Source organism: Rattus rattus, chromosome 10, assembly GCF_011064425.1.
Source record: "Rattus rattus isolate New Zealand chromosome 10, Rrattus_CSIRO_v1, whole genome shotgun sequence".
Taxonomy (NCBI): Eukaryota; Metazoa; Chordata; class Mammalia; order Rodentia; family Muridae; genus Rattus; species Rattus rattus.
Window position 1 is genome coordinate 43,866,065 of NC_046163.1, and position 15,888 is coordinate 43,881,952.

Genomic DNA, 15,888 nt, shown 5'->3' on the forward strand with positions numbered 1-15,888 from the left:
TAGGAAGGTTGAGGACCGTTGGTCTAACATTAGATGCGATCCTTATCACATCAATAAGTTTATCTGCCATATAAAGTAATATAACCAAGGAATGATGTGTCATCTTGTTCTCAGGGTCCCAGCATATCCAGGAAGAGTAAGGAATAGGGTCACTGGGCATTATGTCATCTTAGAATCATTTCTTCAATCAATCCTAAACAAACCTGCTTCAAATGAAGCAAGTAAAGTGATATTTGTCATTCTCTCCATCAAGGGAGTAGGGTGGGATTTAAACTGAGTAGCTGAGCAAGCTGCACACTCATCAGGCCTTGGATTCTCCTATCCAACCTGCTCTAGCTTGTATTTGGTTTGCTTCTCAAAGGCATTAGAAGCTTGGCCACCCATGGCACTGTTAAGAGTTTTAAAAAAGAAGAGGTGAAAACTTGAAGAGGTGGGGTCTAGTGGGAAGGTCCTAGGTCATTGGGGTCATGCCTTTGAAGAAGTGTTAACATCTTGGTCTTGCTTCCTTTTCTTCTTTTTACTTCCTGGCCACCAAGAAGTAGGCAATGTGGTTCCATCATACTCTCCCCACTGTGGTGTTAGTGTCACCACAGGCCATAAAGCAATGGGACAAGGGATGATTGATAGAAACTTATGAAACCATGATCACCAATAAATCTCTCTATGCATAATCCCCCCTCCTTTCTTCCCTCCTCTCTTTCTTCTTCCTTCCTTCCTTCCTTCCTTTCTTCCTTCCTTTCTTTCTTTATTTATTGCAAAAAGGGAAAGTTGACCAATACAGTACTTCAGTAAAACACATGAAATCTAAGTATGGGAAAAGAATAGGTGAGTCATTGATTGAGTCACTGAATACACACATGTAGAACACATAGATAGTACACTCCTGGGCGAGAAATCAAAATGTATGGCCTTATACCACTTTCTGTAGAGAATCAAGGTTGTTGCCCAACCACGGTAAAAATTGGGGTATGTGTCTAGAAAATGGCATTTTCTAATACCTGTATATATGATACTTAAATACTTTTTATAGAATAAAATTTTCTCTTTTTTTTCTTTTACAAATTTAAACACTTTTCAATGGCTTGAGGTTTTCCTAACCCTACTCGTCCAACTTGCAATGAGATACAGTTTAGGACCAGACTTGGAGAGTGATCCTGACTTCCTTCCTCCAGTGTACCTTTATGCCAAAGTGCTTCCAGCTCTGTCCAGATCAGCTTACTTGGGCCCCTTAACACATGAGTTCTTAGAACAGACTGTAATCTCCCAGGTCAACTTTCTGCATACTTCTTTATCTGTTGCACGTTAGTGGTTCTTCATTGAGGTCCCAATGTTCTGGGAACTAAATATCTCCCAGCTATCTTTTTTGCAGTGGCTTGATAAAATTGGCTTATTTTCTACCATTTCTACCCTTGTCTACCATCCAATGATGCTTAAGATGCAGTCTTTAAAGCATGATTGTCTTTAAAAAAACACATTGAAATAGGGGCTGGAGACATGGCTCAGCAGCTACAACTGCTTGTTTCTCTTGCAGTTTAGTTCAGAGAGCCCATATCAGGCATCTTGAAACCACCTTGACTTAAGTTCAAGGGGATCTAAAGACCTCTTTGGGCACCTATGCAAATGTACGCATGCACACACATATGATAAATTAAATTATTTTAAAAAAATTAAAATATGTGGCTATCTGCATTTTATAGATTCCTAAGAGTGGCTAGAGTTTGCATTTAGAGCCACCTCATCTAAATCAGTAAGAATCAGTGAACAAGATTTCTGAGTTCTTCTGGACCTATATATTATACACTGAAATATCCTATCAAGAACCAATCTTCCTAAAGATCTATTTTCTTTTTTCATCTTTATTAACTTGAGTATTTCTTATTTAAATTTCAATTGTTATTCCCCTCCCCGGTTTCCGGGCCAACATCCCCTAACCCTTCTCCCTCCCCTTCTCTATGGGTGTTCTCTTCCCCATCCTCCCCCCATGACCGCTCTCCCCCAAACAATCCCGTTCACTGGGAGTTCAGTCTTGGCAGGACCAAGGGCTTCCCCTTCCACTGGTGCTCTTACTAGGCTATTCATTGCTACGTATGCAGTTGGAGCCCAGGGTCAGTCCATGTATAGTCTTTTGGGTAGTGGCTTAGTCCCTGGAAGCTCTGGTTGGTTGGCATTGTTGTTCAGATGGGGTCTCAAGCCTCTTCAAGCTCTTTCAGTCCTTTCTAAGATTCCTTCAATGGGGGTCCCGTTCTCAGATCAGTGGTTTAATGGTGGCGTTTGCCTATGTATTTGCTGTATTCTGGCTGTGTCTCTCAGGAGAGATCTACCTCCTGTTCCTGTCGGCCTGTACTTCTTTTTTTCATCCATCTTATCTAGTTTGGTGGCTGTATATGTATGGGCCACATGTGGGGCAGGCTCTGAATGGGTGTTCCTTCTGCCTCTGTTCTAAACTTTGCCTCCCTATTCCCTGCCAAGGGTATTCTTGTTCCCTTTTAAAGAAAAGAGTGAAGCATCTGCATTTTGGTCATCCTTCTTGAGTTTCATGTGTTCTGTGCATCTAGGGTAATTCAAGCATTTGGGCTAATATCAAAAATATGGAAGCTTCACGAATTTGCGTGTCATCCTTGTGCAGGGGCCATGCTAATCTTCTCTGTATCGTTCCAATTTTAGTATATGTGCTGCTGAAGCGAGCACAAGATCTATTTTCATAATGCCAATATTATTTCTCCATCCCTGATGGCAAATTATGAGTTCATTATTCCAAATTTATCTATATTTCATTTTATAAGGTTGAAGTTACCATCATAAATTCTGTTTCAGAAATATTAAGTGAAACTACTTCTACAATAAACAATTGCCTGCCATTCTGAGTAGGAAGATGAGATCAGATGCTGCTCTATTTCATTCTCTCATGCCTCTGAATCATTACTCTTTCTATGCTATCTGTGCTGTATATACCACCAGTCACTCAGCCATCTCAGTTCTCAGATGTCTTAGCATCTCAGGGTTTGTGGTCTAGTAGCCTTTGCTTAATGACCACAAAGTACAAGATAAGTGATGTTGGTCATTTGGACATGAGAAAAAGAAGTCAGAACATAGATCTTTGAATCAAAAGAATAGACATTTTCAACTTAATAAGGAAAGAAATTCTTATCCTATTGTTACAAAAATCTTCAGTAAAAGTTATTAATAGAGAGAAAAAATAAATAATACTTTGTCATATACTGTTATTATATAATAGTATAATAAACTGTTATTATTGTTATATTTTATTATCACATATTACAACTAATTCCTAAATTTATCTATCACAAGCATATATGCAAAAGAGATATTAATGAATCTTAACCAGTAGAAAAGAACATAGTACATAGGACTAGGCACCATCTGTGGTATCAGACATCTATTAGGAGTCTTGGAAAATATCCCCTGCAGATAAAGGTGGACAGTTCTACTGCAGTGGGCTTCTGCTCACTACTTTCTATTTTGATGAAGCCCAGTGGGGTGTCATAATTTTGGGTGGGGTACAGGTAAAAGCTTGGCAGATATGGTGTTTTGCTTCAGTGAAGCTTAATAATACTAGGTTTGAACATCTCTCACACATTGGGTGTTACAGAGGACACAGAGACAAATGAACAAAATAGCCCTGTCTTCCAGTAACTCACCAATAAATTCCAGGACCATACCTGATACAGTGCTTGGAGTGTACTGCTCCCCCAAGATTCCATCTCCCCTGAATTCTCTATTTAAAGCAGAGATGCTGTTTTACTGCTTAGAATTTTACTTATTAAAAAGACATGTAAAGCCTGGTAATCTAGGAGCATTCTGTTTAATGAACAATGGCACCTACAACTGAGTTAAACTCTAGTTCCTTGTTTCTAGGCTCTGAGATGGAACAAAATTGGGCACTATTGATTCAAGTTCTGGGAATTGATGCTAGCTCTTATTGTCATTTCTTCCAAACATAACTTCCAAATTAAACCATGTGATTTATGAATTCATTTCCTAACTGACCCAAGAGGAGCTGATAACCTTTTGGTGACATTTGAAATAAGGGAGGGTCCTCATCACAGAAGGGCCTTGTCAATCTTTCTCACCTGTTTTGGTCACTGCAGGCTTAGCTCTTCTCGTAAGTCTGTATCAGAGCATCCCAGAGCCTGTGTAGACCTGGGCTCATATGTCCCCTTCTTCCTTCCTCTCTATTTTAAATACAGTTTCATAGAAGACACATGAGTGTTTGATTCAGCTAACTTCATTTTTTCTAAGGCAACAATTCTCTGAGATACAACATCTCTTACTAATGCCTTGTAATTTATTTCATTTTACCCCAATTTGGGTGAAAATAAGCACACCGAGTATTAACTGAATTTTAACTTGATTTCACTTATTTTCCTTATTAAAAAAGTACCCATCTTAACATCTTCTTAACACAATGTGTTGACTTGAAATTCTAGGGACTTACCTTACTTTACCTCCTCACTGTATATTAACCAATTCTGAAGGATTCTGAAGGATTTCCCCCCAGGGTTTTCCAATGCACATTCAATGAATCTGGCCAAAATCATGTAATTTCTAACTACGAGACTCAAGGTTAGACTCTAGGGCGTAAAGATGAACTAGATGTTGTCTCAAAGGTTCAACGACCAATGACAAGTGTTCCCTTTCATCTTAAAATTAAGCTTAGAATTCTTGAGCTCAGCTTCTCACCCAAAGGCTCTTATAGTTATGAAGTTGTATTGTTTACTTGAAAATAATGGGCAGCTGTTAACTTACTTCCTTGTGAAATATCATTAGTTGTAACCAACATCCATGCAATATCTATCCTTGTTAATATTTCAAAAATTAAATTAGTTTAGTTTGCTTATTCTATTTGCAATACGTGGTCGAGCTATAAAAAAGGATAGTTTGAAAGTTGATGTGTGAGCTCTCCAATGTTAACACATTGCTGGAGGCTGGAATTTAAAAGGGAACAGAGGTCATGGGTGCTCTGGCCTCTAGCATGGATTAAGGCTGTTTTCTGGGGATGTAGTTAAGTTATCTCAGGAGTGGGCTTCATATAAAAGGCAAATTCAGATCTCTCTTTCTTGCTGCTCTGTAACTTGCTCTCCAGCCAGGCTGGCCTCACCCAGACTTAACTTTTGTCCTGCCTCTGCCTCCCAAGTCCTGGACTCTGCCATCACTCTCAGCTGGATTATTTTTTTTAACATTCTTTAAAATAGATCATTGCTGTGACTGTTTTGGGGAGTGTGAAGGGATGAAAATCAAGTAATCTAACAGGGCCTCTAATCTGCTTTAGTATTTGAAGATAAAATGTCACTTTGTTTTAAAGAGGTGCTTTAGAATTGAGGGCACAGTTAGAGTAGGCCAAAACTTACCACTAACTCAGCCCCAAATTTCAATAACCTAACATAATAAAAAGGTATTCTTCCTTTGTGCCCTGCTTCAGTAGAAGTTGGCAGAGTTGAGGACTGGGAAGGATGGGATCTGAAGGTCTGAGGTAGGTGGCCCCCATTGTGTGCACCCACAAATCTGAGGCCCCCAGATTTGTCCTCCAGTAGATCTTTTGGCTCTACTCAGAGATGAGGGAAGAGAGAAGTTATGCACAGGGTTGCTCCTGGAGGTCAATTTATCACATATTACATTCTCAAGGAGTCGGTCAAGTGGTTTACCTCTACAAGGTAGCCCAGAAAGCTATTTCAACCCTATACCACAATGAATTGGAAATGAGTTTGGTGATCTCTGTTAGATTGTCTTAACTACAGCAGAAGTAGGCAGAGGGAGAAACATATGCAATATGGTAGCTTCCTGGGAAAACATTTACTAGGCATAGCCTGAAAACATTAATGAGACTAAGTGGCCACAAAGAGGGGCCAGGTAAACTCAGAGCACACACTTCAGCACTCTTGCTTCAAAGGCAAGTCAGCTACAAAACAGGTAGGAACGGTCATACATTCTCAACTGCTTATCTGAAGCTAGAACTCTCTGCTCCGTGTACCTCCTGGCATTCAGACAGTAGAATCATACGGCCAACACTCTTTGGAGAAAAGCCGACTTGGCCCTAGTTTAAGAGCAAAGTTAAAGGTATCAACTTAATATTTTAAATGGAACTGATAAAATAAAACGTGGAAGAACTTGGAGTTCTGAAGAACTGTTGAATATTATCAAATGTCTAAGAGCACAGTCACATTTAATAAGAGAATGGCAGCGCCAAAGAGACCTAGTAGGAGGGTAAAGCAGTCAGGCACAGTGGTTCACACAACTATAATCCCAGTGCCTGGTTGGCTGAGGTGGGGTGGTCACTACAAATGTGAAGCTAATCTGGGCTCCATGGTGAATCCACACTCATCTCATATGGTTGTACAATGAGTCTCTTTCTTTCTCCCTCCCTACCTGGTTCCCCTTCCCTATATGTGTGTCTGTCTGTCTGTCTATCTGTCTCTCTCTCTCTGACTCCCCCCCCCTTTTCCCCACTAAAACAACAGCAAAACTTTACCTAGGTTCATCTAGATTACTGGTTGTGATATCTAGTTATCTATAGCATGGTTTGTACTTCTGTTTTCTAGTTTCAAGAACACCCAACAGCTGAATACCAAAGAAGATACAGGCTGCTCTGGGACCCCTTACCCACTGTGTTTACACATCTTTCAACATCCACGGTTGCACTGGTACCTCCCAACCCCCTCTTCAAGAAGCAGCACCTTCTTTCTATTCCCTAATCAATTCACTCACTCCATTTCAATTTCTAGACAGACTCAAGGTGTATAACATGTTGGATGAGTTTATTAACTGTCTCTGTTAGTACATCTGTGGACCAGGTGAGCTAAGTTTTCTTGTATCATTTGTTTTTGCAGAAGAACAACAAATCAATAGACAGAATGAGTAATTATTATTAATGTCCAGTATGCACCAAATGTACATAGTCACATTTCACACAGCTTTGCAAAAATACTATTATAGCATTTACTTTTAAACTTTAAGGCATGAGTTCCACAGAGGTTAAATATTGTTTTTCAAGATGTCTGAATTGGCTCAATGAAGACATGAGTTTGAAATCTAGGGTTATCTTTTTCCCAGATCTCTGTTTTTCAGAAAGTCCAATAATCATAAAAATAATTTTGGTTTATAAACTATTTTCTCTAATTTTTTTGATTTCATAGTTTTCCTAGACAAACTAAAGACAAGTGGCATAAACGGACAAACAGCAAGCAAACAAGACTGTCTGCTTCTTCCTTGAGAGGAAGCTTAGATGAGAACTTCCAAAGCTTACTTTAGTGCCCCAGTGAGGTCACCATGACTCTACTGTCCATCCCCTTTTCTGCTCTCAGTGATAGTAATTCCACTTCATACAATGGCACTAGGTAGCATCCTTCTTGCACATGTCTTAAGCAGGTTACAATGTTCAGAGGCAGGAAATGAAGCTGCTAGACTCGTATCTTGTTTTAGGAGTGAGAAAAGCCTTCCCTGTGGTTCAACAGATTGACTTTGATATGTCCTTGTCAAAGTGACAATGTGTACCCATGCCTACACTAACTGCTTTCCAAGGTCACGATGTCTGCTGCAAGCTCCAGAGCTATAGAGCTTTGGATCATCAGCTTGTGAACAAAATGAGAATCAAGGATTAAGACTAAATATATTGCCTTATGGCAATATTTGGAAATAACGAAGATTCCAAATTGATTTTTTTTTTTTAGAAATCATATGGGAAAATGTCAAGCTGAAACTTGTTCTATTATTGTTTTGGGGACTTGTGGATTTCAACCCCATAGTAGTAATTTAGCTCAACATGTAAATGTCTATCTATAATGGCTTTTGTAACTGCTACGTTATCTCCACAACGCTACATCCAAGGAAATAGATGGCTACTTACAATCTATTCCCTTTGGGGCATTTCTTTTTCTTAAGAGGTTATTCCTTACGTTAAATACGTTGCTGTGATTATATAAGCAGATTGTTTGTCCAGCCACAAATGTGCTGGGTAGACAGGAACATAGTTTTTAAGAGTCAGACTAAGTCAGATATTTCAGGCTGGGCCAGTGACTGGAGTCCTGGTTGATTTTTTGTCAACTTGAGAGAAGAATACCTCAACTGAGGAAATTCCTTCAGAACATGGACCTGTAGGAAAACCCATGGAGCATTTTCTTGATCAATGATGAGTATTCCTGGGTCCAGGTCACTGAGAGCGATGCCAATCCTGGGAAGGTGGTTCTTGGTTGTGTAAGAAAGCAGGTTGAGTAGACCATGAAGAGCACGTCAGTAAGCAGCGCCTCGCCATGGCTTTTTATCAATTCCTGACTCCAGGTTCCTACTTTGAGTTCCTGCATCGACTTCCCTAGTACCAACTGAAATAAATCCTTCCCTCCCCAAGCTGCTTTTGGCCACAGTGTTTTATCGCAGCAATAGAAACCCTAACTAAGATGGCTGGTCATAGGTTTGTAATTTAAATTCTAAATATGACATTATCAGCTGTTTCATTCTTCCCCCTACTTTCTTGGGCCCTAATTTTCTTGATTGTAAAGTGACTCCTCCAGTGGTATTCACTTAGTGAAATTAATTTATATATAAAATCTTAACATTTAATATTAAAAGTAATGTTCATGAGAAAATGAGTTAAATTCTCTGCAACTCAGTAAAAGTGGTAAGATCATTCTTCTAAAGTTTATTATAATGATTAAATGAGACCAAAATTACAGATCTCTCTCTCTCTCTCTCTCTCTCTCTCTCTCTCCCTCTCTCTCTCTCTCTCTGTCTCTCTCTCTCTGTCTCTCTCTCTCTGTCTCTCTCCCTGTCTCTCTCTCTCCCTTGCCCTGAATTCACAGGCCCAAAACTTGCTACTGTTTTGAATTCTTTGTTTCCCTTGTAAATTCATGTTGAAGTAAACCCTGTAGAACATCATTGAGAGGTGCGGCCTCTGGGAGGTGATTAAGATTCTTTCTTATTACATATGTGAGAATGCCCTGTACTCTCCAGAGGATGCAGTAACAGGCAGAACTTTGAAAGCAGAGTACAGCTCTCATAGGATGCCAATTCCATCTTGTGCTTGGGTTTAGCTGCCTCGGAGTCTCCTCTATGGTTCTTCCTGAATCTCTCCTTGTAGACTCACGTTTCTCTGTGGGCATGTCTGCAGCACCTGGGTGTACCACTGTGTGTATTTCCCTATTTATCGGACCACAATCTTTTCAAGGGCTGAGACAAATCTTACTATAATGTACAATTCCTGGCCAAAAAAAACCAGCGCTCAACATATATTTAGTGTTGAATTAACTTTTCTCCTCTGCTCTCTGTAAAACAGTACAGGATAAGCAGTCAATGTGTCTATCTACTGCTGTCTTTCATATCCATATATGAAAAACATGATTGTTTGTGTAGCTAGTGGGATTAAAAAAAAGTAGGGACTATAAGTATTTGAGATATCTGTACTATCTATTTAATTTCTTCCCTAACCAGAATATCAAATGTCTTCATCTCTTCTCCTATGTCATTCAATCTGTTCTAGTTCACTTTCTAATTGCTATGATAAACACCATGATCAAATCAACTCGGGTAGGAAGGGATATATTTAGCTTATGTGTCCTGAACACAGCTCATCACTGAGAAAATTCAAGGCAGGAGCTCAAGCTAGAGACAGAGGTAAAAACCACGAGGAAGGCTAGTTACTGGCTTGCTCTCCCTAGATCACTCAGTTTACTTACATACTTACCCAGGACCACCTGCCTAGGGATAACACCACCTAAAGTGTGTGGGGCCTTCACCCAGTAATCAATAAAGAAAAGATTTCACAGATCTGCCCATAGTCCAATCTGATGGAGGCAATTCCTTAACTGAGGGTTTTTTGTAGGGTTGGCTTTTTCAAACCTACTCTATTAAGGGTTCTCAAACACTTTGAACTCCATTCTTGCCCAGCAGCCAAAGGTAGGGGGGAAAGAAGGTAAATAGGACAAGAGGATGTGAACCTGTTTAGAAGTAGTAGTTCTTTGGGGGTGATTCTAATCTCTGTTTGTTGGGATACCAACATTCCAGTTCACTAGTGTCAGGACACCAAACACGAATCAGCAGTGATAGCACCATCCAGCAGAAACCGCCAGGTCTCCACCAAATCTACACAAGTCAGTGGGAGCAACCAGGACCAACATGAGTGTCAGGACAAGTTCTCTCAAAGAAGTAAAAGATCAGCGAAGATGAAGAGTTGATACAAAGCTAGTTATATAAGTACCCCGTCACTGTCGATTGGATTTTGTTTATACTTTCTCCAAACAGCATGTGTCCTCCCACCAGTCTTGCCTCAGCAAGACACCTTGTGGATCTATATCACATGACATCACCAGAAACTTCCGCTTCAGTCTTTGTTCTCAGATGATTCAAGCTTGTGTCAAGTTGACAAAAAGTTAAAAAAAAAAAAATCAGCATCTACAAAGACTAGCCAAGCCAGTGAAAGGACTTCTGTCTTTTGGACCAGTTTCCTGTTCTTTGTTCTGGCTGGGGTCACATTTTTCGATTCATCATATGTACTGCAGGTAGAAGAATGGATAAAAGTTGACTATGTCCTTGAAGAGCTTGTAGTCCAATGGGGAAGGAGCGCAGTGATAAAGCCAGAACTCTGAGAGCTGCAGACATGCTCACTGTTTATGTACTGACCTTTTCAGGCAAGTTGTAGTTTAAGTGATTAAAGCACAAGTTTGATAACTGTTACCCAAAGCATGCTTTGCCCAAATCATTTATTTCTTCCCTTCAAATGGTTGCCCAAATCTCCAATAAAATATGATCTGTGCCACATTAAATCAAAACGTCAATCCATTCAACTCAGTCCTTTCTCCCTAATGACCCTTTAAGGTAAAGCTTGGGGCACAGCATAGTGATTTATAATTTCGTGCCATAGACTTAAAGCTCAAGACTAAACAATTCTTATGAACACATGGGTTTCTCAATGCAGATTAATTTTTAATGTTGCTTGGTATTCTCTCATGACACATCAAAGTCACACATAGTTCTTAGGATCAGGCTGTGCATTTGCTGTGCTCTTAGAGATGTTGACTAAGGTCCAGCCTACATATATTAGCAGCTCTAAGAAGCTGGTCCACACAATAGCTGCCTTATCTTTCTGTTATCCTTCTTTTAAAATCTTTGCAACACTTGAATGCTCAATAACTCTTCAGGCCCTGCCTACACATTACTAGGAGAGGGGTGTGAGACTTTCACTGTTTTAATCTCTAAGAACCTGCCCAAATGAACCGTTTCTTTAGGAATGAAGTAGAACATTCTAGTGAGTTGATGTCTGTATTGGCTTCAGATGGGCTTGGCTGTCCGCACACATAGCCTTTCTTATGACAGCCTGGCAGTGCAGCTTTTGGTCAGGAAGAGGAGATCATACCAATGTTTTTATTTCTCAGTCTCTACCCTCACCTACCCTCCCTTTCTGACCTTTTCGTGAACTTTTCCTGAGATCAGAGTTTGATTGGGGCTTTGTTTTGTCCTTTGGGCAAGAGTTTTGGGTCAGCTGAGGTCAGTTCTCATTTTATCTAAAGCAGTTTGCCCTCCCTAGTTCTCAATGGAAAAGCTTCAACAAAAATACATTTACACATAGGCCTTAGCTTTCATTGAGTTCTTTGTTTGCAGAAGAGGCCGAGTTCTTATCCCCAGGGGCACTCAATGTCTTGAGCAATGCTTTATTAATTTTTTTTAAAAACAACTTCTTAGTCCAAGTCCAGATTCTGACTCTAGAAGCCTAAGAATGTCTGATGTTTCCTACAGTTTCAATCACAGAAGAAGCTGGCCATGTTAAAGCCATTATAGAGGAGCTAAGAAGAAGGACATCCAAGATCAGAGTCAAAAGTAATTCTCCAAATAAAGAGAACAGAGCAACCCCACAAGATGCACTGCACAGGGTTCAACAGAAATAGGGAGTGAATGAGTGAGAGTTAGGACTGAAGAGAATCAATTTGTGGCTGAACATAAGCTTGGGACCAGGATTTCAGGGAGTTTCAATCTGTCATGGTGTGGATAGCATGGCAGAAAGCGAGGCTCAGACAGCAGTTCATGGTGACAGGGATATGTGGTAGAGGGATGTGTTCACTTCATGGCCATCCAAGAAATAAGCAAGACAGGAAATAACCGAGGGTAATGTGGTCCCCCTCCCTCAATCGGTGATGACTTTTCTCCAACTTTGGAGAAATATAAAAATTAAAGGGAGTGGATACTCACCTGCCATCTAGAACCTACCCCCCAGAAACCCATTTTCTCTGTCTAGACTCAGCTTCCTATTGTTACTCCTTTTATATCTTTTCCCTTTTCCTTTAGGTTTAATTTGATGATAGTTTGTTTTAGTTTGCTCTTTATGAGAGCTTATCTGTGCCAGCTCTTAGTATTTTTCATTGTGCACACTTTAAGGCATGTACTTACATTTAGCTGCGAGTGCCATTTTGGTTTTATCTCAATAGCTATATTTTTATGCCTTTCTACTTATTTATTTTTAAACATTCTATTTTTTTGTTGCAATTACTTTTCTGAACTAGTGGTTGTTTGAGGGAGTACCAATGAATTCCTATAAATCTGAGAACCTTCTAAAAATTATTTCTGCTATTATTTTCACCTAAATCCACTATGGTCTGACATATATACTTTGAAATACTACAATTTGGAATTTGCTTAGGCATTGTTTATGAACCAACACATTTATTTACATTTGATATAATACAATCAAATCAATGTATAATACATTTGATTAGATTTTTGTACATATATATATATGTGTGTGTGTATATATAATACTAATATTGTAGAGTATATAATCTAGACATGTATATATAGACATGTATAGTTGTAATTCTATTATAGATATAGATATCTTTATGGACACATCTCTATGTCTACATGTCTGTATCTATGTCTTAAAACTGCTTATCACATGTTTTAAATGCTTTGGGGATGAGCTCTACTTTACTCAAAATCATTCTAGCCTAAGTGGTTTTACTCAGTCAGTAGTATTTCAAATCATTATTTTTCACCCATTCACTTTCATCCTCTCTAGGCTTTTATATTTAAGACAAGCTTTCCATAAAGAGTATAGTATACGCTTCATCCATCCAGTGTGATACATTTTATTTTTAATTCATGTATTAATCTATGCACATTTAGTGTAATGGGTATAATTTCTCATCTTACTACATGCATTTTCTATTTTAAATGCTTCTTTGATTATTTTTATTCTTCCTTCTTTTTTCTGTTAATAAACATCTTTATTATTTGTAACTTTTCTTCATTGTTCACTTTTAAATATTCTTTTGGTGGTTACCATAGAGATTTACAATATGGTCTTATGACTAAGAGAAATTTGTAGTGTTAGCAGCTCTTTGAAAATTCAATGACCTTCAAATATGCTCTCATGATAGAACATGAAACCTTTCTTCTCTTCCTGCCACCAATATCATAACTGCAGTTGGATAAATACTTTAAATTCTCCATGTTGTGATACAATTTCCCTCCTTACCTCTACTATATCTTTGTTTCCATCTAGTTCTCGCATACCTCTTCCAAAGTATTCTAGACCCAACTTGTCCAGGAAACTCCTCCATGGCCACAGACTGGGCTGTGCCCACATTAGCTGCTGGACCTCTATGATAGATTTTCAGAGTAGGTTGTGCCCACATTAGCTGCTAGACCATCATTGTGGATTTTCATTTCTTATATCTGTATGGGCATTGTTTTTGTATTCTGTGTTGTACTGGCCTCCTTAGGACTTCACCTCCTCACTGACCACTCTAAATACTAAGACACCCAGAGGCTGACACTGGAGATTATTTATATTTTAATGTCTTCTTGCTGAATCCAATGCCTGACACTTTGCAAGCACATGTTTATGGGTAAGTTACAAGACAAACACACTCCACTGAATAGCTTTCTTGGTATTTTCTGAGTCCTGTGGATCAGCCAAGCATTGACTCTTATGTCCTTTTATTAATGAGGGGAGCACCTGTGACACCCTCATTTTACAGATAAATACATTAAGGTTCAGAGTTTCTATGTTTCTCAAAATCATAAAGCCAGAAAATGGCAAGGCAAAGTTGCAAAGCCTAGGCTGACTCTGGAGCACAATGGCTTACCACGAATGTAGACTCATAGACTTCTTAACATTTGTTGGTGTCATTCCCTTCCCGATTTCCATCAGTTAGTTACTCTCTAGAGTTGAACACTGATGACTATGTCATCCCCAATAAAAGACTTTCTGGATGATGGTCACCCACAGTAAATGCTTATACACAACCTAGAAAGTAAATGAAAATAAAATTGTTATCATGCATAGATTTAGCAAGCAAGTATCTGAGTCATCAATATTCCTGAGGCACGATGAGATTGGAAGGGGTTACATAACTTACCAATAAGAAATTCCAATTCTCTTCAAGATCTAGGTATGAATTAGACTCTTGGAAACAGGTCTGAGCTGTTTAAGGCCATTTGAATAGATCACTTTAAGTGAATTCTTTCTGCCTGCTTACTGAACGCAATCATGCATATTCTACAGGCTCTGTGTTAGGCATGGTGGCCTCCATTCTCTAAAAGGATAATAAGGACCAAAGCATTGCACAAGTTCACTGTGATCTGAGGGAGTTAAAGAATCGTCTAGAAGAGATTGACCTGTGAAGAGAGTGCCAAGTAGCACCCGAGAAGCTGCTGGACACCAGGGCACCATTTCCTTCCTCACAGCATCTCTCAGCAGCCTCTTCAGTGCCAAAACTCCCATCACTGTAGAATGTGGACAGGACAGGCCTGATCCTGGGAGGCAGACACTGTTCTAGGGCAGCCTTTTGGAGGCAGCTTCATCTTGCTGCCTGGGAACATATTTCTTGGCTTTACAGCCAAGAATACGGGGAGGAAGGTAGGAGGGACTGTTGGATGCCACACGTTGTCTTCATAGTATATTACTACAGTGTCCAATTCTTTTCGGTTTCAGCAGCAGCCCGCCTGGAGTTTCACATTCCAGGGTAGTGATTGATGAGGCAGGTGGGACTTGTTGCCTCGGGTGAGGAGAGATGGTTTTATATACTATAGCTGCTATGCAAATTTGCTATGCAAATCTAAACCATCATTACCTCATTCACTATATATACTGTTATGGGACAGGTAAAGGTTGAGTTGCAAAGAAATCATGCATAAATGCAGGAACAATACCTATGATGAAACTGGTCATGAAAACTGGCTCTCTTAATTTAATTGGACTTAAGAGAATTTAGAGACCTTGCCATAACCAAGGGAAATAGGAATAAAAATAGGTTTAAGCGATTAAGTGGGATGCATTTGGGGAAATTATTTAGTAGAAAGATTTAATTCCTGGTGTTGTCTACAGTTTGTAAAACAATGTGTTTTTTCAAACACACAAATACTGTCAGCTAATGTGATCCTCTGAGTACCCCGTTTGTCCAAGTGAAGAAGTTAGGTATCTAAGCATGGTCCATTGTCTATTACATCTTGTCTATGGAAGACAGTGGGGGCTGAAAACGGAGACCTGCTCTTCTGGTTCTGATTCCTAGTAGTGTTTTCCCTGGAGTATAGAGTCATTGCTGAAAGTCCTCAGTGTATTTGGAATAGGATACTACTATTACGCTCTTTCTAGCATGCTACCTAACTTCAGACCAAAAACACTGGGAGTACAATGACATTTGTGTGGATCTGAGGTTTTTGTTCTGGGCTTGGCACTCTTGTATGGAAGAAGTCATACAAAGCTATTCTTAGGGAAGTAGTTTTTCAAGAAATTCCTATTACAGGTACACCTAGTACCCTAACCTGTATACTTATCACAGGACCCAATACTTCCCATCACCCAACCTTCCTCTTCCCCTCCTTAGGGAGTGGAACAGATTTTGTCAACAAATGTGGTTTGGGCAGCACGCTGGACACGATGGGGAA

The 15,888-nt window shown here is 39.5% G+C and overlaps 1 non-coding gene across 1 annotated transcript; it reads right to left on the reverse strand.

Moving 5' to 3' along the window:
* Nucleotides 1–2,582: 2,582 nt before the first annotated feature.
* Nucleotides 2,583–2,688, reverse strand: LOC116911874. Its single transcript, XR_004389388.1, has one exon. It is a non-coding gene; the product is annotated as a U6 spliceosomal RNA (small nuclear RNA).
* Nucleotides 2,689–15,888: the final 13,200 nt, after the last annotated feature.